The 24,410-nt window shown below is 45.6% G+C and overlaps 13 non-coding genes across 13 annotated transcripts; all 13 read right to left on the reverse strand.

Annotated features, from left to right (window-relative positions):
* Nucleotides 1-168: 168 nt before the first annotated feature.
* Nucleotides 169-359, reverse strand: LOC127945518 (U2 spliceosomal RNA). Its single transcript, XR_008150848.1, has one exon. It is a non-coding gene; the product is annotated as a U2 spliceosomal RNA (small nuclear RNA).
* A 3,664-nt stretch (nucleotides 360-4,023) lies between these two features.
* On the reverse strand, nucleotides 4,024-4,187 carry LOC127945276 (U1 spliceosomal RNA). The gene has a single exon (XR_008150618.1). It is a non-coding gene; the product is annotated as a U1 spliceosomal RNA (small nuclear RNA).
* Nucleotides 4,188-4,561: 374 nt separating this feature from the next.
* On the reverse strand, nucleotides 4,562-4,752 carry LOC127945519 (U2 spliceosomal RNA). Its single transcript, XR_008150849.1, has one exon. It is a non-coding gene; the product is annotated as a U2 spliceosomal RNA (small nuclear RNA).
* A 3,664-nt stretch (nucleotides 4,753-8,416) lies between these two features.
* On the reverse strand, nucleotides 8,417-8,580 carry LOC127945277 (U1 spliceosomal RNA). The gene has a single exon (XR_008150619.1). It is a non-coding gene; the product is annotated as a U1 spliceosomal RNA (small nuclear RNA).
* A 374-nt stretch (nucleotides 8,581-8,954) lies between these two features.
* LOC127945649 (U2 spliceosomal RNA) lies at nucleotides 8,955-9,150 on the reverse strand. Its single transcript, XR_008150928.1, has one exon. It is a non-coding gene; the product is annotated as a U2 spliceosomal RNA (small nuclear RNA).
* A 4,805-nt stretch (nucleotides 9,151-13,955) lies between these two features.
* Nucleotides 13,956-14,119, reverse strand: LOC127945278 (U1 spliceosomal RNA). The gene has a single exon (XR_008150620.1). It is a non-coding gene; the product is annotated as a U1 spliceosomal RNA (small nuclear RNA).
* Nucleotides 14,120-14,493: 374 nt separating this feature from the next.
* Nucleotides 14,494-14,684, reverse strand: LOC127945520 (U2 spliceosomal RNA). The gene has a single exon (XR_008150850.1). It is a non-coding gene; the product is annotated as a U2 spliceosomal RNA (small nuclear RNA).
* Nucleotides 14,685-17,164: 2,480 nt separating this feature from the next.
* On the reverse strand, nucleotides 17,165-17,328 carry LOC127945279 (U1 spliceosomal RNA). The gene has a single exon (XR_008150621.1). It is a non-coding gene; the product is annotated as a U1 spliceosomal RNA (small nuclear RNA).
* Nucleotides 17,329-17,702: 374 nt separating this feature from the next.
* On the reverse strand, nucleotides 17,703-17,893 carry LOC127945521 (U2 spliceosomal RNA). The gene has a single exon (XR_008150851.1). It is a non-coding gene; the product is annotated as a U2 spliceosomal RNA (small nuclear RNA).
* Nucleotides 17,894-19,788: 1,895 nt separating this feature from the next.
* LOC127945280 (U1 spliceosomal RNA) lies at nucleotides 19,789-19,952 on the reverse strand. The gene has a single exon (XR_008150622.1). It is a non-coding gene; the product is annotated as a U1 spliceosomal RNA (small nuclear RNA).
* A 374-nt stretch (nucleotides 19,953-20,326) lies between these two features.
* Nucleotides 20,327-20,517, reverse strand: LOC127945522 (U2 spliceosomal RNA). Its single transcript, XR_008150852.1, has one exon. It is a non-coding gene; the product is annotated as a U2 spliceosomal RNA (small nuclear RNA).
* Nucleotides 20,518-22,412: 1,895 nt separating this feature from the next.
* On the reverse strand, nucleotides 22,413-22,576 carry LOC127945281 (U1 spliceosomal RNA). Its single transcript, XR_008150623.1, has one exon. It is a non-coding gene; the product is annotated as a U1 spliceosomal RNA (small nuclear RNA).
* A 374-nt stretch (nucleotides 22,577-22,950) lies between these two features.
* LOC127945523 (U2 spliceosomal RNA) lies at nucleotides 22,951-23,141 on the reverse strand. Its single transcript, XR_008150853.1, has one exon. It is a non-coding gene; the product is annotated as a U2 spliceosomal RNA (small nuclear RNA).
* Nucleotides 23,142-24,410: the final 1,269 nt, after the last annotated feature.

Genomic DNA, 24,410 nt, shown 5'->3' on the forward strand with positions numbered 1-24,410 from the left:
GTCTGTGAAAGACTTCAAGACCTCAGGTGGGTGCATCGTTAGTGGAAGAGTCCAAGACCCCAGGTGGACACATCAGGAAAAAAGTTTGCAATAAACCACAGCATCTGCAATGGCAGCTCTCATTCCTTGTTCTGCTATTCGACACAATAAATGGCAATCCCCAAAAAGGGAAAGCACACCGTTCCTGGAGACACTGCAATACCAGGCCGATGCATGGAGTGGACGGAGCAAGCCCCGGCTCCAGCTCCGTGATCTAAAAATCCATTTAATATGTAGTCCCCGGATGGGGGACGTATCAGATATTAAACTGATAAGAACAGATACTACACTTGATCTTAGCCAAAAGGCCGAGAAGCGATGCTGCTAAGACGCAGCAGGGAGGAAGCCGGACACGGCGATGCCCATCTCGGCTTTGGTAAGTTTTGGGAGACCTAAAAACGCTGGGGGATGGTACCCTGATAGCACACATACATCTAGGAGACGTCTATTTGACATATGAATTTACATCTGCAAGATGTAGTTTTAAGGCTGTTTGCTCATCTGCAATACGTCTATTGGACGTCTCCTTTTAGCAGTGTTTGGAAGGTTACTTTGGAAATGTAATAGGTTACAGATTACAAGTTACCCTGTTTAAAATGTTATAGTAGTATAACTTTTTCAATTACTTTATTAAAGTAATGTAACTAATTACTTTTGAGTACTTTTAGATTACTTTTCTAAATTTGTGAAAATGAAATAATAATAAATAAAAACATATACATCAACTCAAATACAGTTATCTAATAAGCATGTGTCATTCCTGTATAATAAACTCCTGAAACATTGGTGTTTTTTTAAACTGCTGTCTCTTTGTATATGATATGATAGGTAAAATGCATGACGTGACACAGAGCAGTTCTAGAAATGATGTTTATGTGCTCATGTACTCCTATATTGAGGCGGCAGAGGCTGACAACACTGCAAGCTTCAGTAGGCCTATTTGTATTAAATGAAACTGCATGTTTTTGCCATTAATTTACAGGAAGGGCGGACTGGGAAAAACAAAAAATTCTGTTAAAATTCTGGAAATTATTAGGGCGTATGTCTCAGAACAGTCAGTGCAATTTGGGAAAGAAATCAGTGAAATCTGTATGTGGATGTGTGTAAATATTCAAATGTAATTGCCTTTGTAATCGTTAAAAATTTCATAAGTAACTTTAATTTAATTACTAATTTTTTCTTCGTAACTGTAACTAATTACAGTTACATTCATTTTGTAATTAAATTACGTAATGCTGTTACATGTAACTAGTTACTCCCCAACACTGCCTTTTAGATGTCAGATAGATGTCAATTAGATGTCTTTTAGATGTTTATGATTTAGAAGGTATATAAAACTGACATCTGAAAGGCGTATGTCAGACGTTTGTAGATGGCAGATGCTTTCCAGATCAACATTTCTTTAACAGACATCTTGCAGACGTAAGTGTGCTATCTGGGTAGTACCCTCCCCTGTCTACAACGTCACCGGGCCTCGTCCCGATCGGCCTGACGGAAAGTACGGCATGGCTCGTAACTCCCAAACGGTTGGTCGCAGAGCCACGTGCCTTATGTCACCGGAATCCTTGGCTCGAGCCGAACGAGACGCAGGTCTCAGATTGGCCCGTCGCTCTGACGAAATTTTCGGGTATTTTGTCGAAAACCTTCTTTTGCAACCTGGCGCCAGGTATTTGGCCCAGTCCCACCCAAATCAGCACAGAAAGCTTCTCTGGAGTCTGAGTGTCAATAATCATCCAAAAATAGAGGAAATTTCCATTCACCTTGGCGAGGGGACCTCAAAACGTGCTAAGGTGGCGTGTCCGAGGTGGCTCGAATGGCTATAACTCCAGGAAGGAGTGAGATCCCTTCACCCAAATCGGCACACCTGTGCAGGGGCTCAGTCCGAGGCCAGGTGAAAAGGGACGCGGCGACAGGCCACTAGGTGGCGCCGTAAGCTGAAAAATAGGGAAAATGTAATGTAAATGGACAATCAAACAAAGATGAAAACACCTGCAACACTGCGGGATGGTAGTACCCTCCCCTGTCTGCAACGTCACCGGGCCTTGTCCCGATCGGCCTGACGGTGGAACTGCAGCGACGGAAAGTACGGCATGGCTCGTAACTCCCAAACGGTTGGTCGCAGAGCCACGTGCCTTATGTCACCGGAATCCTTGGCTCGAGCCGAACGAGACGCAGGTCTCAGATTGGCCCGTCGCTCTGACGAAATTTTCGGGTATTTTGGATTTTGTCGAAAACCTTCTTTTGCAACCTGGCGCCAGGTATTTGGCCCAGTCCCACCCAAATCAGCACAGAAAGCTTCTCTGGAGTCTGAGTGTCAATAATCATCCAAAAATAGAGGAAATTTCCATTCACCTTGGCGAGGGGACCTCAAAACGTGCTAAGGTGGCCTGTCCGAGGTGGCTCGAATGGCTATAACTCCAGGAAGGAGTGAGATCCCTTCACCCAAATCGGCACACCTGTGCAGGGGCTCAGTCCGAGGCCAGGTGAAAAGGGACGCGGCGACAGGCCACTAGGTGGCGCCGTAAGCTGAAAAATAGGGAAAATGTAATGTAAATGGACAATCAAACAAAGATGAAAACACCTGCAACACTGCGGGATGGTAGTACCCTCCCCTGTCTGCAACGTCACCGGGCCTTGTCCCGATCGGCCTGACGGTGGAACTGCAGCGACGGAAAGTACGGCATGGCTCGTAACTCCCAAACGGTTGGTCGCAGAGCCACGTGCCTTATGTCACCGGAATCCTTGGCTCGAGCCGAACGAGACGCAGGTCTCAGATTGGCCCGTCGCTCTGACGAAATTTTCGGGTATTTTGGATTTTGTCGAAAACCTTCTTTTGCAACCTGGCGCCAGGTATTTGGCCCAGTCCCACCCAAATCAGCACAGAAAGCTTCTCTGGAGTCTGAGTGTCAATAATCATCCAAAAATAGAGGAAATTTCCATTCACCTTGGCGAGGGGACCTCAAAACGTGCTAAGGTGGCCTGTCCGAGGTGGCTCGAATGGCTATAACTCCAGGAAGGAGTGAGATCCCTTCACCCAAATCGGCACACCTGTGCAGGGGCTCAGTCCGAGGCCAGGTGAAAAGGGACGCGGCGACAGGCCACTAGGTGGCGCCGTAAGCTGAAAAATAGGGAAAATGTAATGTAAATGGACAATCAAACAAAGATGAAAACACCTGCAACACTGCGGGATGGTAGTACCCTCCCCTGTCTGCAACGTCACCGGGCCTTGTCCCGATCGGCCTGACGGTGGAACTGCAGCGACGGAAAGTACGGCATGGCTCGTAACTCCCAAACGGTTGGTCGCAGAGCCACGTGCCTTATGTCACCGGAATCCTTGGCTCGAGCCGAACGAGACGCAGGTCTCAGATTGGCCCGTCGCTCTGACGAAATTTTCGGGTATTTTGGATTTTGTCGAAAACCTTCTTTTGCAACCTGGCGCCAGGTATTTGGCCCAGTCCCACCCAAATCAGCACAGAAAGCTTCTCTGGAGTCTGACTGTCAATAATCATCCAAAAAAATAGGAAATTTCCATTCACCTTGGCGAGGGGACCTCAAAGCGTGCTAAGGTGGCGTGTCCGAGGTGGCTCGAATGGCTATAACTCCAGGAAGGAGTGAGATCCCTTCACCCAAATCGGCACACCTGTGCAGGGGCTCAGTCCGAGGCCAGGTGAAAAAGGGCGCGGCGACAGGCCACTAGGTGTCGCTGTAAGCGACAACAAAATTAATACGAATCGAAAAAAAGGACAACCAAACAACATGGAGACAGTTACAGCTAGGCTGCAGTCAGTCCAATCTACTTTCAAAGTAAGGTCTGCGCTATGTTCGAACTAAACTACCCACCAGGGTCCGATTTTTCAAGAGCGCAAGTGACTTTGTTTCACAGGCGCACAACACATATCTCGCATGTGACAGAACTCCCCATTCTGAAAGGAAAATAAATAAAAAACTGTAAAAACCTCTTCTGCTTTGTTTCACCAACAATTTCAGGGGAGAGCGCGAACGCAGTCCCCCACTACCATAAATTATGCAGTCGAGATTCCCGCATTTGGGGAATTCGCAGGGGTCAGCATGGCCGGAGTGCAATGGACAAGCCTCGCCCTGGGTGAACCGCCTTCTTGATCATGGTGTCTCCCCTGCCAGGTAAGTATGAAGGCCCAGGCGGTCAGCCAGAGGTCTGATTTGCATCTCTACCATCCTCACCAACGGTTAGCCCTCCGCCCCCCCTCCGGGAAAGGAAGGACGGGTGCCTTCCGTTACTGGCCTGGAAACTGCCAAGCTCATGGGCCGGTGCTTCCCAACGCCAGTTTTAGATGACTCTCTTTAAACAAACACACCTGATTCGATGCGTCACCTCGTCTGTGAAAGACTTCAAGACCTCAGGTGGGTGCATCGTTAGTGGAAGAGTCCAAGACCCCAGGTGGACACATCAGGAAAAAAGTTTGCAATAAACCACAGCATCTGCAATGGCAGCTCTCATTCCTTGTTCTGCTATTCGACACAATAAATGGCAATCCCCAAAAAGGGAAAGCACACCGTTCCTGGAGACACTGCAATACCAGGCCGATGCATGGAGTGGACGGAGCAAGCCCCGGCTCCAGCTCCGTGATCTAAAAATCCATTTAATATGTAGTCCCCGGATGGGGGACGTATCAGATATTAAACTGATAAGAACAGATACTACACTTGATCTTAGCCAAAAGGCCGAGAAGCGATGCTGCTAAGACGCAGCAGGGAGGAAGCCGGACACGGCGATGCCCATCTCGGCTTTGGTAAGTTTTGGGAGACCTAAAAACGCTGGGGGATGGTACCCTGATAGCACACATACATCTAGGAGACGTCTATTTGACATATGAATTTACATCTGCAAGATGTAGTTTTAAGGCTGTTTGCTCATCTGCAATACGTCTATTGGACGTCTCCTTTTAGCAGTGTTTGGAAGGTTACTTTGGAAATGTAATAGGTTACAGATTACAAGTTACCCTGTTTAAAATGTTATAGTAGTATAACTTTTTCAATTACTTTATTAAAGTAATGTAACTAATTACTTTTGAGTACTTTTAGATTACTTTTCTAAATTTGTGAAAATGAAATAATAATAAATAAAAACATATACATCAACTCAAATACAGTTATCTAATAAGCATGTGTCATTCCTGTATAATAAACTCCTGAAACATTGGTGTTTTTTTAAACTGCTGTCTCTTTGTATATGATATGATAGGTAAAATGCATGACGTGACACAGAGCAGTTCTAGAAATGATGTTTATGTGCTCATGTACTCCTATATTGAGGCGGCAGAGGCTGACAACACTGCAAGCTTCAGTAGGCCTATTTGTATTAAATGAAACTGCATGTTTTTGCCATTAATTTACAGGAAGGGCGGACTGGGAAAAACAAAAAATTCTGTTAAAATTCTGGAAATTATTAGGGCGTATGTCTCAGAACAGTCAGTGCAATTTGGGAAAGAAATCAGTGAAATCTGTATGTGGATGTGTGTAAATATTCAAATGTAATTGCCTTTGTAATCGTTAAAAATTTCATAAGTAACTTTAATTTAATTACTAATTTTTTCTTCGTAACTGTAACTAATTACAGTTACATTCATTTTGTAATTAAATTACGTAATGCTGTTACATGTAACTAGTTACTCCCCAACACTGCCTTTTAGATGTCAGATAGATGTCAATTAGATGTCTTTTAGATGTTTATGATTTAGAAGGTATATAAAACTGACATCTGAAAGGCGTATGTCAGACGTTTGTAGATGGCAGATGCTTTCCAGATCAACATTTCTTTAACAGACATCTTGCAGACGTAAGTGTGCTATCTGGGTAGTACCCTCCCCTGTCTACAACGTCACCGGGCCTCGTCCCGATCGGCCTGACGGAAAGTACGGCATGGCTCGTAACTCCCAAACGGTTGGTCGCAGAGCCACGTGCCTTATGTCACCGGAATCCTTGGCTCGAGCCGAACGAGACGCAGGTCTCAGATTGGCCCGTCGCTCTGACGAAATTTTCGGGTATTTTGTCGAAAACCTTCTTTTGCAACCTGGCGCCAGGTATTTGGCCCAGTCCCACCCAAATCAGCACAGAAAGCTTCTCTGGAGTCTGAGTGTCAATAATCATCCAAAAATAGAGGAAATTTCCATTCACCTTGGCGAGGGGACCTCAAAACGTGCTAAGGTGGCGTGTCCGAGGTGGCTCGAATGGCTATAACTCCAGGAAGGAGTGAGATCCCTTCACCCAAATCGGCACACCTGTGCAGGGGCTCAGTCCGAGGCCAGGTGAAAAGGGACGCGGCGACAGGCCACTAGGTGGCGCCGTAAGCTGAAAAATAGGGAAAATGTAATGTAAATGGACAATCAAACAAAGATGAAAACACCTGCAACACTGCGGGATGGTAGTACCCTCCCCTGTCTGCAACGTCACCGGGCCTTGTCCCGATCGGCCTGACGGTGGAACTGCAGCGACGGAAAGTACGGCATGGCTCGTAACTCCCAATCGGTTGGTCGCAGAGCCACGTGCCTTATGTCACCGGAATCCTTGGCTCGAGCCGAACGAGACGCAGGTCTCAGATTGGCCCGTCGCTCTGACGAAATTTTCGGGTATTTTGGATTTTGTCGAAAACCTTCTTTTGCAACCTGGCGCCAGGTATTTGGCCCAGTCCCACCCAAATCAGCACAGAAAGCTTCTCTGGAGTCTGAGTGTCAATAATCATCCAAAAATAGAGGAAATTTCCATTCACCTTGGCGAGGGGACCTCAAAACGTGCTAAGGTGGCCTGTCCGAGGTGGCTCGAATGGCTATAACTCCAGGAAGGAGTGAGATCCCTTCACCCAAATCGGCACACCTGTGCAGGGGCTCAGTCCGAGGCCAGGTGAAAAGGGACGCGGCGACAGGCCACTAGGTGGCGCCGTAAGCTGAAAAATAGGGAAAATGTAATGTAAATGGACAATCAAACAAAGATGAAAACACCTGCAACACTGCGGGATGGTAGTACCCTCCCCTGTCTGCAACGTCACCGGGCCTTGTCCCGATCGGCCTGACGGTGGAACTGCAGCGACGGAAAGTACGGCATGGCTCGTAACTCCCAAACGGTTGGTCGCAGAGCCACGTGCCTTATGTCACCGGAATCCTTGGCTCGAGCCGAACGAGACGCAGGTCTCAGATTGGCCCGTCGCTCTGACGAAATTTTCGGGTATTTTGGATTTTGTCGAAAACCTTCTTTTGCAACCTGGCGCCAGGTATTTGGCCCAGTCCCACCCAAATCAGCACAGAAAGCTTCTCTGGAGTCTGAGTGTCAATAATCATCCAAAAATAGAGGAAATTTCCATTCACCTTGGCGAGGGGACCTCAAAACGTGCTAAGGTGGCCTGTCCGAGGTGGCTCGAATGGCTATAACTCCAGGAAGGAGTGAGATCCCTTCACCCAAATCGGCACACCTGTGCAGGGGCTCAGTCCGAGGCCAGGTGAAAAGGGACGCGGCGACAGGCCACTAGGTGGCGCCGTAAGCTGAAAAATAGGGAAAATGTAATGTAAATGGACAATCAAACAAAGATGAAAACACCTGCAACACTGCGGGATGGTAGTACCCTCCCCTGTCTGCAACGTCACCGGGCCTTGTCCCGATCGGCCTGACGGTGGAACTGCAGCGACGGAAAGTACGGCATGGCTCGTAACTCCCAAACGGTTGGTCGCAGAGCCACGTGCCTTATGTCACCGGAATCCTTGGCTCGAGCCGAACGAGACGCAGGTCTCAGATTGGCCCGTCGCTCTGACGAAATTTTCGGGTATTTTGGATTTTGTCGAAAACCTTCTTTTGCAACCTGGCGCCAGGTATTTGGCCCAGTCCCACCCAAATCAGCACAGAAAGCTTCTCTGGAGTCTGACTGTCAATAATCATCCAAAAAAATAGGAAATTTCCATTCACCTTGGCGAGGGGACCTCAAAGCGTGCTAAGGTGGCGTGTCCGAGGTGGCTCGAATGGCTATAACTCCAGGAAGGAGTGAGATCCCTTCACCCAAATCGGCACACCTGTGCAGGGGCTCAGTCCGAGGCCAGGTGAAAAAGGGCACGGCGACAGGCCACTAGGTGTCGCTGTAAGCGACAACAAAATTAATACGAATCGAAAAAAAGGACAACCAAACAACATGGAGACAGTTACAGCTAGGCTGCAGTCAGTCCAATCTACTTTCAAAGTAAGGTCTGCGCTATGTTCGAACTAAACTACCCACCAGGGTCCGATTTTTCAAGAGCGCAAGTGACTTTGTTTCACAGGCGCACAACACATATCTCGCATGTGACAGAACTCCCCATTCTGAAAGGAAAATAAATAAAAAACTGTAAAAACCTCTTCTGCTTTGTTTCACCAACAATTTCAGGGGAGAGCGCGAACGCAGTCCCCCACTACCATAAATTATGCAGTCGAGATTCCCGCATTTGGGGAATTCGCAGGGGTCAGCATGGCCGGAGTGCAATGGACAAGCCTCGCCCTGGGTGAACCGCCTTCTTGATCATGGTGTCTCCCCTGCCAGGTAAGTATGAAGGCCCAGGCGGTCAGCCAGAGGTCTGATTTGCATCTCTACCATCCTCACCAACGGTTAGCCCTCCGCCCCCCCTCCGGGAAAGGAAGGACGGGTGCCTTCCGTTACTGGCCTGGAAACTGCCAAGCTCATGGGCCGGTGCTTCCCAACGCCAGTTTTAGATGACTCTCTTTAAACAAACACACCTGATTCGATGCGTCACCTCGTCTGTGAAAGACTTCAAGACCTCAGGTGGGTGCATCGTTAGTGGAAGAGTCCAAGACCCCAGGTGGACACATCAGGAAAAAAGTTTGCAATAAACCACAGCATCTGCAATGGCAGCTCTCATTCCTTGTTCTGCTATTCGACACAATAAATGGCAATCCCCAAAAAGGGAAAGCACACCGTTCCTGGAGACACTGCAATACCAGGCCGATGCATGGAGTGGACGGAGCAAGCCCCGGCTCCAGCTCCGTGATCTAAAAATCCATTTAATATGTAGTCCCCGGATGGGGGACGTATCAGATATTAAACTGATAAGAACAGATTTTTTTTTTTTTTTTTTTTTTTTTTTTTTTTTATTATACTTTCAACATTACATTCATTTTTCCACATTTAAATCATAATTATACCTCATTTCACATTCAGTAACATTTATCATAATACAGTTCAACTAAATCTTTCCACCTTTCCTTGGCTGCATGTTTCCCCCACCTTTGTACATCCCACTTAATCCTTCCCCTTAATTCAGCCTCCACTCCCTGTACTATCCCTTCTGCTGACCTCCTGCCCTTTCCTCTAATCCACTCTTGTCTTTCCTCCCATATCCCTTTCTTCACCAAACTCATTATTAACCAAAGCATAAACGCAACTTTCCCTTCCTCCCCCCCTTCTCCACAACAATATTCCTTGAGAAAAATACATAATCTAACCTTTTCTCCACCCCTCTGGAGTTTCTCCATGTTGCCATACATGCTTTAGGATTAACCCTCTGCCCTCCGTCCACCAAATCATGCCCTTGCAGGATCCCCTCCAACACCTGCAGACTACTATCCCCTTTATCCCCTAGCTGTATATTGAAATCCCCCCCCATTATAATTTGTTTATTGGTGGCACAAACTGTTAACAACATATCAAAAATTTCTTTCCTCTCCTCTGCTGTCTGAGGAGCATACACTGAAAGTAATCGGTATTCACCCCCTCTCCACTTCACATCTGCCCCAGCCACGCTCCCTTGAGAAACTGTAAAATGATTCTCAACCTCTATTCCCTGATCCCAAAACAATATCCCCACCCCTGAAGAAAAAACCCCTCCCACACTCCATAATGCACCTCCCCTACCCCACTCTTCGGTAAATTTCCTTGCATCTTCAGAGCCTTTTAAATGAACTTCTTGCAAAAAATAAATATTACACTTACAATTATGCAAAAAAGAAAACACAGCTCTCCGTTTCACAGCATCTCTTATACCCCTTACATTTATCGTCCCCACTGTCAGCTCCTCAGTAGACAGCCTTATTCGTTCTTTAATGTCCCTCCCATTTCTTGTCCTTCCAGGCTTGTGGCCTCACTCTCACTCACTCCTAAATCTGCCCACCTTACAGGTGTTGACTTGAGGCCATATGACTCCTCTTCCCGCTCTTCATTCCCCCTACCAACCATTTCCTCTGTCAGCTGGAATAAGGGCCTTGCATTGTCCATCTCAAGCCCATCTTGACTGTCAGTAGACGATGATTCCTCTGAAAAGCTCATCTTTAGAACAGTCTCAGGCTTCCTCTTCTTACTTGGTCTCCCCTTTCTCTTTTCAGTTTTCCTGACCAGTTGGCTTTCCCTTGCATTAGCTGAGTCACTTTTACTCTCCTCTTCCATCTCCTCTTCTACTCCGTCCGCGCACTGCATGGGGCTTTTGAACTGTTCCCCACTAAGTGCCTCCAAGAAAGCCGCCATCACATCTTCCACTTCCTCTGTTTCTTTGCCTCTTTCCATCCCAGCAGCTCCCATCTCCTCACCAGGCTCTATCATCCCCTTCTCCGTCACCTGTTGCTCGATGATCCTCTTTTGACTTTCCTCCCCCAACCGTCTGTCCTTCATGCCTTCTTCCCCTCTCACTCCTTCTCTGTACTGCTTTCGGCCACCTTTGCAATCTCTCATCAAGTGGTCTAATGAACCACAGCTGTGACAAGACTTAGGAACAGTGCACTCTTTTGCAATGTGACCCAGCTGGGCACACTGCAAACACCTTTGCTCTTCACACCCGCCATCATTATGCCCATAACGTCTACACCTCCTACAAAAAGGAGGCTGTCTGGAGTAGAACAGATAGCCTTTGTCTGCCCCGATGTTAAACTGTGCAGGAGGATGCATCAACCCCTCCAACCCATTCTTCTCAGTTCTTAAAAGAACTTGGAATTGTCTTTTCCCAGTCCATAAACCCACACTGTCTCTCACATATCGCGCAGGTGTAAGAACTTCAGCAAATTTCGCAAGAAAAGCCACCAAGGCCTCATCTGTGACATATGGGTTATACATGTGCACTGTGATGACTCTAAAATTCGGCCTGTCCAAACTTATCACATTAAATCTTCCCACAAGGCCTACCTTGTCCATCCTTTCAAACTTCTCCAGCACTGCTTTGCACAGCTCTCCAGTATTCACAGTCACGTCGAAACACTTTTCTTGTCTGTTAGTCTGTAAACAGTACACGTCTTCCACTTTCAACTTCATTTTGTCCAGAAGAACAACCCTTGCAAAAACTTCTCTTTCCATCATATCCATCGCTGGATCCTTCAATTGGAAACGCAACGTGTTTCTCAGTCCCGCTCTTGGAACCGAGGGCGCAGATGTACCCGCCATATTTTCTTCTCCAAAGATCAAAAGCCCAACACTTGATCTTAGCCAAAAGGCCGAGAAGCGATGCTGCTAAGACGCAGCAGGGAGGAAGCCGGACACGGCGATGCCCATCTCGGCTTTGGTAAGTTTTGGGAGACCTAAAAACGCTGGGGGATGGTACCCTGATAGCACACATACATCTAGGAGACGTCTATTTGACATATGAATTTACATCTGCAAGATGTAGTTTTAAGGCTGTTTGCTCATCTGCAATACGTCTATTGGACGTCTCCTTTTAGCAGTGTTTGGAAGGTTACTTTGGAAATGTAATAGGTTACAGATTACAAGTTACCCTGTTTAAAATGTTATAGTAGTATAACTTTTTCAATTACTTTATTAAAGTAATGTAACTAATTACTTTTGAGTACTTTTAGATTACTTTTCTAAATTTGTGAAAATGAAATAATAATAAATAAAAACATATACATCAACTCAAATACAGTTATCTAATAAGCATGTGTCATTCCTGTATAATAAACTCCTGAAACATTGGTGTTTTTTTAAACTGCTGTCTCTTTGTATATGATATGATAGGTAAAATGCATGACGTGACACAGAGCAGTTCTAGAAATGATGTTTATGTGCTCATGTACTCCTATATTGAGGCGGCAGAGGCTGACAACACTGCAAGCTTCAGTAGGCCTATTTGTATTAAATGAAACTGCATGTTTTTGCCATTAATTTACAGGAAGGGCGGACTGGGAAAAACAAAAAATTCTGTTAAAATTCTGGAAATTATTAGGGCGTATGTCTCAGAACAGTCAGTGCAATTTGGGAAAGAAATCAGTGAAATCTGTATGTGGATGTGTGTAAATATTCAAATGTAATTGCCTTTGTAATCGTTAAAAATTTCATAAGTAACTTTAATTTAATTACTAATTTTTTCTTCGTAACTGTAACTAATTACAGTTACATTCATTTTGTAATTAAATTACGTAATGCTGTTACATGTAACTAGTTACTCCCCAACACTGCCTTTTAGATGTCAGATAGATGTCAATTAGATGTCTTTTAGATGTTTATGATTTAGAAGGTATATAAAACTGACATCTGAAAGGCGTATGTCAGACGTTTGTAGATGGCAGATGCTTTCCAGATCAACATTTCTTTAACAGACATCTTGCAGACGTAAGTGTGCTATCTGGGTAGTACCCTCCCCTGTCTACAACGTCACCGGGCCTCGTCCCGATCGGCCTGACGGAAAGTACGGCATGGCTCGTAACTCCCAAACGGTTGGTCGCAGAGCCACGTGCCTTATGTCACCGGAATCCTTGGCTCGAGCCGAACGAGACGCAGGTCTCAGATTGGCCCGTCGCTCTGACGAAATTTTCGGGTATTTTGTCGAAAACCTTCTTTTGCAACCTGGCGCCAGGTATTTGGCCCAGTCCCACCCAAATCAGCACAGAAAGCTTCTCTGGAGTCTGAGTGTCAATAATCATCCAAAAATAGAGGAAATTTCCATTCACCTTGGCGAGGGGACCTCAAAACGTGCTAAGGTGGCGTGTCCGAGGTGGCTCGAATGGCTATAACTCCAGGAAGGAGTGAGATCCCTTCACCCAAATCGGCACACCTGTGCAGGGGCTCAGTCCGAGGCCAGGTGAAAAGGGACGCGGCGACAGGCCACTAGGTGGCGCCGTAAGCTGAAAAATAGGGAAAATGTAATGTAAATGGACAATCAAACAAAGATGAAAACACCTGCAACACTGCGGGATGGTAGTACCCTCCCCTGTCTGCAACGTCACCGGGCCTTGTCCCGATCGGCCTGACGGTGGAACTGCAGCGACGGAAAGTACGGCATGGCTCGTAACTCCCAAACGGTTGGTCGCAGAGCCACGTGCCTTATGTCACCGGAATCCTTGGCTCGAGCCGAACGAGACGCAGGTCTCAGATTGGCCCGTCGCTCTGACGAAATTTTCGGGTATTTTGGATTTTGTCGAAAACCTTCTTTTGCAACCTGGCGCCAGGTATTTGGCCCAGTCCCACCCAAATCAGCACAGAAAGCTTCTCTGGAGTCTGACTGTCAATAATCATCCAAAAAAATAGGAAATTTCCATTCACCTTGGCGAGGGGACCTCAAAGCGTGCTAAGGTGGCGTGTCCGAGGTGGCTCGAATGGCTATAACTCCAGGAAGGAGTGAGATCCCTTCACCCAAATCGGCACACCTGTGCAGGGGCTCAGTCCGAGGCCAGGTGAAAAAGGGCACGGCGACAGGCCACTAGGTGTCGCTGTAAGCGACAACAAAATTAATACGAATCGAAAAAAAGGACAACCAAACAACATGGAGACAGTTACAGCTAGGCTGCAGTCAGTCCAATCTACTTTCAAAGTAAGGTCTGCGCTATGTTCGAACTAAACTACCCACCAGGGTCCGATTTTTCAAGAGCGCAAGTGACTTTGTTTCACAGGCGCACAACACATATCTCGCATGTGACAGAACTCCCCATTCTGAAAGGAAAATAAATAAAAAACTGTAAAAACCTCTTCTGCTTTGCTTCACCAACAATTTCAGGGGAGAGCGCGAACGCAGTCCCCCACTACCATAAATTATGCAGTCGAGATTCCCGCATTTGGGGAATTCGCAGGGGTCAGCATGGCCGGAGTGCAATGGACAAGCCTCGCCCTGGGTGAACCGCCTTCTTGATCATGGTGTCTCCCCTGCCAGGTAAGTATGAAGGCCCAGGCGGTCAGCCAGAGGTCTGATTTGCATCTCTACCATCCTCACCAACGGTTAGCCCTCCGCCCCCCCTCCGGGAAAGGAAGGACGGGTGCCTTCCGTTACTGGCCTGGAAACTGCCAAGCTCATGGGCCGGTGCTTCCCAACGCCAGTTTTAGATGACTCTCTTTAAACAAACACACCTGATTCGATGCGTCACCTCGTCTGTGAAAGACTTCAAGACCTCAGGTGGGTGCATCGTTAGTGGAAGAGTCCAAGACCCCAGGTGGACACATCAGGAAAAAAGTTTGCAATAAACCACAGCATCTGCAATGGCAGCTCTCATTCCTTGTTCTGCTATTCGACACAATAAATGGCAATCCCCAAAAAGGGAAAGCACACCGTTCCTGGAGACACTGCAATACCAGGCCGATGCATGGAGTGGACGGAGCAAGCCCCGGCTCCAGCTCCGTGATCTAAAAATCCATTTAATATGTAGTCCCCGGATGGGGGACGTATCAGATATTAAACTGATAAGAACAGATACTACACTTGATCTTAGCCAAAAGGCCGAGAAGCGATGCTGCTAAGACGCAGCAGGGAGGAAGCCGGACACGGCGATGCCCATCTCGGCTTTGGTAAGTTTTGGGAGACCTAAAAACGCTGGGGGATGGTACCCTGATAGCACACATACATCTAGGAGACGTCTATTTGACATATGAATTTACATCTGCAAGATGTAGTTTTAAGGCTGTTTGCTCATCTGCAATACGTCTATTGGACGTCTCCTTTTAGCAGTGTTTGGAAGGTTACTTTGGAAATGTAATAGGTTACAGATTACAAGTTACCCTGTTTAAAATGTTATAGTAGTATAACTTTTTCAATTACTTTATTAAAGTAATGTAACTAATTACTTTTGAGTACTTTTAGATTACTTTTCTAAATTTGTGAAAATGAAATAATAATAAATAAAAACATATACATCAACTCAAATACAGTTATCTAATAAGCATGTGTCATTCCTGTATAATAAACTCCTGAAACATTGGTGTTTTTTTAAACTGCTGTCTCTTTGTATATGATATGATAGGTAAAATGCATGACGTGACACAGAGCAGTTCTAGAAATGATGTTTATGTGCTCATGTACTCCTATATTGAGGCGGCAGAGGCTGACAACACTGCAAGCTTCAGTAGGCCTATTTGTATTAAATGAAACTGCATGTTTTTGCCATTAATTTACAGGAAGGGCGGACTGGGAAAAACAAAAAATTCTGTTAAAATTCTGGAAATTATTAGGGCGTATGTCTCAGAACAGTCAGTGCAATTTGGGAAAGAAATCAGTGAAATCTGTATGTGGATGTGTGTAAATATTCAAATGTAATTGCCTTTGTAATCGTTAAAAATTTCATAAGTAACTTTAATTTAATTACTAATTTTTTCTTCGTAACTGTAACTAATTACAGTTACATTCATTTTGTAATTAAATTACGTAATGCTGTTACATGTAACTAGTTACTCCCCAACACTGCCTTTTAGATGTCAGATAGATGTCAATTAGATGTCTTTTAGATGTTTATGATTTAGAAGGTATATAAAACTGACATCTGAAAGGCGTATGTCAGACGTTTGTAGATGGCAGATGCTTTCCAGATCAACATTTCTTTAACAGACATCTTGCAGACGTAAGTGTGCTATCTGGGTAGTACCCTCCCCTGTCTACAACGTCACCGGGCCTCGTCCCGATCGGCCTGACGGAAAGTACGGCATGGCTCGTAACTCCCAAACGGTTGGTCGCAGAGCCACGTGCCTTATGTCACCGGAATCCTTGGCTCGAGCCGAACGAGACGCAGGTCTCAGATTGGCCCGTCGCTCTGACGAAATTTTCGGGTATTTTGTCGAAAACCTTCTTTTGCAACCTGGCGCCAGGTATTTGGCCCAGTCCCACCCAAATCAGCACAGAAAGCTTCTCTGGAGTCTGAGTGTCAATAATCATCCAAAAATAGAGGAAATTTCCATTCACCTTGGCGAGGGGACCTCAAAACGTGCTAAGGTGGCGTGTCCGAGGTGGCTCGAATGGCTATAACTCCAGGAAGGAGTGAGATCCCTTCACCCAAATCGGCACACCTGTGCAGGGGCTCAGTCCGAGGCCAGGTGAAAAGGGACGCGGCGACAGGCCACTAGGTGGCGCCGTAAGCTGAAAAATAGGGAAAATGTAATGTAAATGGACAATCAAACAAAGATGAAAACACCTGCAACACTGCGGGATGGTAGTACCCTCCCCTGTCTGCAACGTCACCGGGCCTTGTCCCGATCGGCCTGACGGTGGAACTGCAGCGACGGAAAGTACGGCATGGCTCGTAACTCCCAAACGGTTGGTCGCAGAGCCACGTGCCTTATGTCACCGGAATCCTTGGCTCGAGCCGAACGAGACGCAGGTCTCAGATTGGCCCGTCGCTCTGACGAAATTTTCGGGTATTTTGGATTTTGTCGAAAACCTTCTTTTGCAACCTGGCGCCAGGTATTTGGCCCAGTCCCACCCAAATCAGCACAGAAAGCTTCTCTGGAGTCTGACTGTCAATAATCATCCAAAAAAATAGGAAATTTCCATTCACCTTGGCGAGGGGACCTCAAAGCGTGCTAAGGTGGCGTGTCCGAGGTGGCTCGAATGGCTATAACTCCAGGAAGGAGTGAGATCCCTTCACCCAAATCGGCACACCTGTGCAGGGGCTCAGTCCGAGGCCAGGTGAAAAAGGGCGCGGCGACAGGCCACTAGGTGTCGCTGTAAGCGACAACAAAATTAATACGAATCGAAAAAAAGGACAACCAAACAACATGGAGACAGTTACAGCTAGGCTGCAGTCAGTCCAATCTACTTTCAAAGTAAGGTCTGCGCTATGTTCGAACTAAACTACCCACCAGGGTCCGATTTTTCAAGAGCGCAAGTGACTTTGTTTCACAGGCGCACAACACATATCTCGCATGTGACAGAACTCCCCATTCTGAAAGGAAAATAAATAAAAAACTGTAAAAACCTCTTCTGCTTTGTTTCACCAACAATTTCAGGGGAGAGCGCGAACGCAGTCCCCCACTACCATAAATTATGCAGTCGAGATTCCCGCATTTGGGGAATTCGCAGGGGTCAGCATGGCCGGAGTGCAATGGACAAGCCTCGCCCTGGGTGAACCGCCTTCTTGATCATGGTGTCTCCCCTGCCAGGTAAGTATGAAGGCCCAGGCGGTCAGCCAGAGGTCTGATTTGCATCTCTACCATCCTCACCAACGGTTAGCCCTCCGCCCCCCCTCCGGGAAAGGAAGGACGGGTGCCTTCCGTTACTGGCCTGGAAACTGCCAAGCTCATGGGCCGGTGCTTCCCAACGCCAGTTTTAGATGACTCTCTTTAAACAAACACACCTGATTCGATGCGTCACCTCGTCTGTGAAAGACTTCAAGACCTCAGGTGGGTGCATCGTTAGTGGAAGAGTCCAAGACCCCAGGTGGACACATCAGGAAAAAAGTTTGCAATAAACCACAGCAGCTGCAATGGCAGCTCTCATTCCTTGTTCTGCTATTCGACACAATAAATGGCAATCCCCAAAAAGGGAAAGCACACCGTTCCTGGAGACACTGCAATACCAGGCCGATGCATGGAGTGGACGGAGCAAGCCCCGGCTCCAGCTCCGTGATCTAAAAATCCATTTAATATGTAGTCCCCGGATGGGGGACGTATCAGATATTAAACTGATAAGAACAGATACTACACTTGATCTTAGCCAAAAGGCCGAGAAGCGATGCTGCTAAGACGCAGCAGGGAGGAAGCCGGACACGGCGATGCCCATCTCGGCTTTGGTAAGTTTTGGGAGACCTAAAAACGCTGGGGGATGGTACCCTGATAGCACACATACATCTAGGAGACGTCTATTTGACATATGAATTTACATCTGCAAGATGTAGTTTTAAGGCTGTTTGCTCATCTGCAATACGTCTATTGGACGTCTCCTTTTAGCAGTGTTTGGAAGGTTACTTTGGAAATGTAATAGGTTACAGATTACAAGTTACCCTGTTTAAAATGTTATAGTAGTATAACTTTTTCAATTACTTTATTAAAGTAATGTAACTAATTACTTTTGAGTACTTTTAGATTACTTTTCTAAATTTGTGAAAATGAAATAATAATAAATAAAAACATATACATCAACTCAAATACAGTTATCTAATAAGCATGTGTCATTCCTGTATAATAAACTCCTGAAACATTGGTGTTTTTTTAAACTGCTGTCTCTTTGTATATGATATGATAGGTAAAATGCATGACGTGACACAGAGCAGTTCTAGAAATGATGTTTATGTGCTCATGTACTCCTATATTGAGGCGGCAGAGGCTGACAACACTGCAAGCTTCAGTAGGCCTATTTGTATTAAATGAAACTGCATGTTTTTGCCATTAATTTACAGGAAGGGCGGACTGGGAAAAACAAAAAATTCTGTTAAAATTCTGGAAATTATTAGGGCGTATGTCTCAGAACAGTCAGTGCAATTTGGGAAAGAAATCAGTGAAATCTGTATGTGGATGTGTGTAAATATTCAAATGTAATTGCCTTTGTAATCGTTAAAAATTTCATAAGTAACTTTAATTTAATTACTAATTTTTTCTTCGTAACTGTAACTAATTACAGTTACATTCATTTTGTAATTAAATTACGTAATGCTGTTACATGTAACTAGTTACTCCCCAACACTGCCTTTTAGATGTCAGATAGATGTCAATTAGATGTCTTTTAGATGTTTATGATTTAGAAGGTATATAAAACTGACATCTGAAAGGCGTATGTCAGACGTTTGTAGATGGCAGATGCTTTCCAGATCAACATTTCTTTAACAGACATCTTGCAGACGTAAGTGTGCTATCTGGGTAGTACCCTCCCCTGTCTACAACGTCACCGGGCCTCGTCCCGATCGGCCTGACGGAAAGTACGGCATGGCTCGTAACTCCCAAACGGTTGGTCGCAGAGCCACGTGCCTTATGTCACCGGAATCCTTGGCTCGAGCCGAACGAGACACAGGTCTCAGATTGGCCCGTCGCTCTGACGAAATTTTCGGGTATTTTGGATTTTGTCGAAAACCTTCTTTTGCAACCTGGCGCCAGGTATTTGGCCCAGTCCCACCCAAATCAGCACAGAAAGCTTCTCTGGAGTCTGAGTGTCAATAATCATCCAAAAATAGAGGAAATTTCCATTCACCTTGGCGAGGGGACCTCAAAACGTGCTAAGGTGGCCTGTCCGAGGTGGCTCGAATGGCTATAACTCCAGGAAGGAGTGAGATCCCTTCACCCAAATCGGCACACCTGTGCAGGGGCTCAGTCCGAGGCCAGGTGAAAAAGGGCACGGCGACAGGCCACTAGGTGTCGCTGTAAGCGACAACAAAATTAATACGAATCGAAAAAAAGGACAACCAAACAACATGGAGACAGTTACAGCTAGGCTGCAGTCAGTCCAATCTACTTTCAAAGTAAGGTCTGCGCTATGTTCGAACTAAACTACCCACCAGGGTCCGATTTTTCAAGAGCGCAAGTGACTTTGTTTCACAGGCGCACAACACATATCTCGCATGTGACAGAACTCCCCATTCTGAAAGGAAAATAAATAAAAAACTGTAAAAACCTCTTCTGCTTTGCTTCACCAACAATTTCAGGGGAGAGCGCGAACGCAGTCCCCCACTACCATAAATTATGCAGTCGAGATTCCCGCATTTGGGGAATTCGCAGGGGTCAGCATGGCCGGAGTGCAATGGACAAGCCTCGCCCTGGGTGAACCGCCTTCTTGATCATGGTGTCTCCCCTGCCAGGTAAGTATGAAGGCCCAGGCGGTCAGCCAGAGGTCTGATTTGCATCTCTACCATCCTCACCAACGGTTAGCCCTCCGCCCCCCCTCCGGGAAAGGAAGGACGGGTGCCTTCCGTTACTGGCCTGGAAACTGCCAAGCTCATGGGCCGGTGCTTCCCAACGCCAGTTTTAGATGACTCTCTTTAAACAAACACACCTGATTCGATGCGTCACCTCGTCTGTGAAAGACTTCAAGACCTCAGGTGGGTGCATCGTTAGTGGAAGAGTCCAAGACCCCAGGTGGACACATCAGGAAAAAAGTTTGCAATAAACCACAGCATCTGCAATGGCAGCTCTCATTCCTTGTTCTGCTATTCGACACAATAAATGGCAATCCCCAAAAAGGGAAAGCACACCGTTCCTGGAGACACTGCAATACCAGGCCGATGCATGGAGTGGACGGAGCAAGCCCCGGCTCCAGCTCCGTGATCTAAAAATCCATTTAATATGTAGTCCCCGGATGGGGGACGTATCAGATATTAAACTGATAAGAACAGATACTACACTTGATCTTAGCCAAAAGGCCGAGAAGCGATGCTGCTAAGACGCAGCAGGGAGGAAGCCGGACACGGCGATGCCCATCTCGGCTTTGGTAAGTTTTGGGAGACCTAAAAACGCTGGGGGATGGTACCCTGATAGCACACATACATCTAGGAGACGTCTATTTGACATATGAATTTACATCTGCAAGATGTAGTTTTAAGGCTGTTTGCTCATCTGCAATACGTCTATTGGACGTCTCCTTTTAGCAGTGTTTGGAAGGTTACTTTGGAAATGTAATAGGTTACAGATTACAAGTTACCCTGTTTAAAATGTTATAGTAGTATAACTTTTTCAATTACTTTATTAAAGTAATGTAACTAATTACTTTTGAGTACTTTTAGATTACTTTTCTAAATTTGTGAAAATGAAATAATAATAAATAAAAACATATACATCAACTCAAATACAGTTATCTAATAAGCATGTGTCATTCCTGTATAATAAACTCCTGAAACATTGGTGTTTTTTTAAACTGCTGTCTCTTTGTATATGATATGATAGGTAAAATGCATGACGTGACACAGAGCAGTTCTAGAAATGATGTTTATGTGCTCATGTACTCCTATATTGAGGCGGCAGAGGCTGACAACACTGCAAGCTTCAGTAGGCCTATTTGTATTAAATGAAACTGCATGTTTTTGCCATTAATTTACAGGAAGGGCGGACTGGGAAAAACAAAAAATTCTGTTAAAATTCTGGAAATTATTAGGGCGTATGTCTCAGAACAGTCAGTGCAATTTGGGAAAGAAATCAGTGAAATCTGTATGTGGATGTGTGTAAATATTCAAATGTAATTGCCTTTGTAATCGTTAAAAATTTCATAAGTAACTTTAATTTAATTACTAATTTTTTCTTCGTAACTGTAACTAATTACAGTTACATTCATTTTGTAATTAAATTACGTAATGCTGTTACATGTAACTAGTTACTCCCCAACACTGCCTTTTAGATGTCAGATAGATGTCAATTAGATGTCTTTTAGATGTTTATGATTTAGAAGGTATATAAAACTGACATCTGAAAGGCGTATGTCAGACGTTTGTAGATGGCAGATGCTTTCCAGATCAACATTTCTTTAACAGACATCTTGCAGACGTAAGTGTGCTATCTGGGTAGTACCCTCCCCTGTCTACAACGTCACCGGGCCTCGTCCCGATCGGCCTGACGGAAAGTACGGCATGGCTCGTAACTCCCAAACGGTTGGTCGCAGAGCCACGTGCCTTATGTCACCGGAATCCTTGGCTCGAGCCGAACGAGACGCAGGTCTCAGATTGGCCCGTCGCTCTGACGAAATTTTCGGGTATTTTGGATTTTGTCGAAAACCTTCTTTTGCAACCTGGCGCCAGGTATTTGGCCCAGTCCCACCCAAATCAGCACAGAAAGCTTCTCTGGAGTCTGAGTGTCAATAATCATCCAAAAATAGAGGAAATTTCCATTCACCTTGGCGAGGGGACCTCAAAACGTGCTAAGGTGGCCTGTCCGAGGTGGCTCGAATGGCTATAACTCCAGGAAGGAGTGAGATCCCTTCACCCAAATCGGCACACCTGTGCAGGGGCTCAGTCCGAGGCCAGGTGAAAAAGGGCACGGCGACAGGCCACTAGGTGTCGCTGTAAGCGACAACAAAATTAATACGAATCGAAAAAAAGGACAACCAAACAACATGGAGACAGTTACAGCTAGGCTGCAGTCAGTCCAATCTACTTTCAAAGTAAGGTCTGCGCTATGTTCGAACTAAACTACCCACCAGGGTCCGATTTTTCAAGAGCGCAAGTGACTTTGTTTCACAGGCGCACAACACATATCTCGCATGTGACAGAACTCCCCATTCTGAAAGGAAAATAAATAAAAAACTGTAAAAACCTCTTCTGCTTTGTTTCACCAACAATTTCAGGGGAGAGCGCGAACGCAGTCCCCCACTACCATAAATTATGCAGTCGAGATTCCCGCATTTGGGGAATTCGCAGGGGTCAGCATGGCCGGAGTGCAATGGACAAGCCTCGCCCTGGGTGAACCGCCTTCTTGATCATGGTGTCTCCCCTGCCAGGTAAGTATGAAGGCCCAGGCGGTCAGCCAGAGGTCTGATTTGCATCTCTACCATCCTCACCAACGGTTAGCCCTCCGCCCCCCCTCCGGGAAAGGAAGGACGGGTGCCTTCCGTTACTGGCCTGGAAACTGCCAAGCTCATGGGCCGGTGCTTCCCAACGCCAGTTTTAGATGACTCTCTTTAAACAAACACACCTGATTCGATGCGTCACCTCGTCTGTGAAAGACTTCAAGACCTCAGGTGGGTGCATCGTTAGTGGAAGAGTCCAAGACCCCAGGTGGACACATCAGGAAAAAAGTTTGCAATAAACCACAGCATCTGCAATGGCAGCTCTCATTCCTTGTTCTGCTATTCGACACAATAAATGGCAATCCCCAAAAAGGGAAAGCACACCGTTCCTGGAGACACTGCAATACCAGGCCGATGCATGGAGTGGACGGAGCAAGCCCCGGCTCCAGCTCCGTGATCTAAAAATCCATTTAATATGTAGTCCCCGGATGGGGGACGTATCAGATATTAAACTGATAAGAACAGATACTACACTTGATCTTAGCCAAAAGGCCGAGAAGCGATGCTGCTAAGACGCAGCAGGGAGGAAGCCGGACACGGCGATGCCCATCTCGGCTTTGGTAAGTTTTGGGAGACCTAAAAACGCTGGGGGATGGTACCCTGATAGCACACATACATCTAGGAGACGTCTATTTGACATATGAATTTACATCTGCAAGATGTAGTTTTAAGGCTGTTTGCTCATCTGCAATACGTCTATTGGACGTCTCCTTTTAGCAGTGTTTGGAAGGTTACTTTGGAAATGTAATAGGTTACAGATTACAAGTTACCCTGTTTAAAATGTTATAGTAGTATAACTTTTTCAATTACTTTATTAAAGTAATGTAACTAATTACTTTTGAGTACTTTTAGATTACTTTTCTAAATTTGTGAAAATGAAATAATAATAAATAAAAACATATACATCAACTCAAATACAGTTATCTAATAAGCATGTGTCATTCCTGTATAATAAACTCCTGAAACATTGGTGTTTTTTTAAACTGCTGTCTCTTTGTATATGATATGATAGGTAAAATGCATGACGTGACACAGAGCAGTTCTAGAAATGATGTTTATGTGCTCATGTACTCCTATATTGAGGCGGCAGAGGCTGACAACACTGCAAGCTTCAGTAGGCCTATTTGTATTAAATGAAACTGCATGTTTTTGCCATTAATTTACAGGAAGGGCGGACTGGGAAAAACAAAAAATTCTGTTAAAATTCTGGAAATTATTAGGGCGTATGTCTCAGAACAGTCAGTGCAATTTGGGAAAGAAATCAGTGAAATCTGTATGTGGATGTGTGTAAATATTCAAATGTAATTGCCTTTGTAATCGTTAAAAATTTCATAAGTAACTTTAATTTAATTACTAATTTTTTCTTCGTAACTGTAACTAATTACAGTTACATTCATTTTGTAATTAAATTACGTAATGCTGTTACATGTAACTAGTTACTCCCCAACACTGCCTTTTAGATGTCAGATAGATGTCAATTAGATGTCTTTTAGATGTTTATGATTTAGAAGGTATATAAAACTGACATCTGAAAGGCGTATGTCAGACGTTTGTAGATGGCAGATGCTTTCCAGATCAACATTTCTTTAACAGACATCTTGCAGACGTAAGTGTGCTATCTGGGTAGTACCCTCCCCTGTCTACAACGTCACCGGGCCTCGTCCCGATCGGCCTGACGGAAAGTACGGCATGGCTCGTAACTCCCAAACGGTTGGTCGCAGAGCCACGTGCCTTATGTCACCGGAATCCTTGGCTCGAGCCGAACGAGACGCA

This window comes from Carassius gibelio, chromosome A23 (genome assembly GCF_023724105.1).
Source record: "Carassius gibelio isolate Cgi1373 ecotype wild population from Czech Republic chromosome A23, carGib1.2-hapl.c, whole genome shotgun sequence".
NCBI lineage: Eukaryota > Metazoa > Chordata > Actinopteri > Cypriniformes > Cyprinidae > Carassius > Carassius gibelio.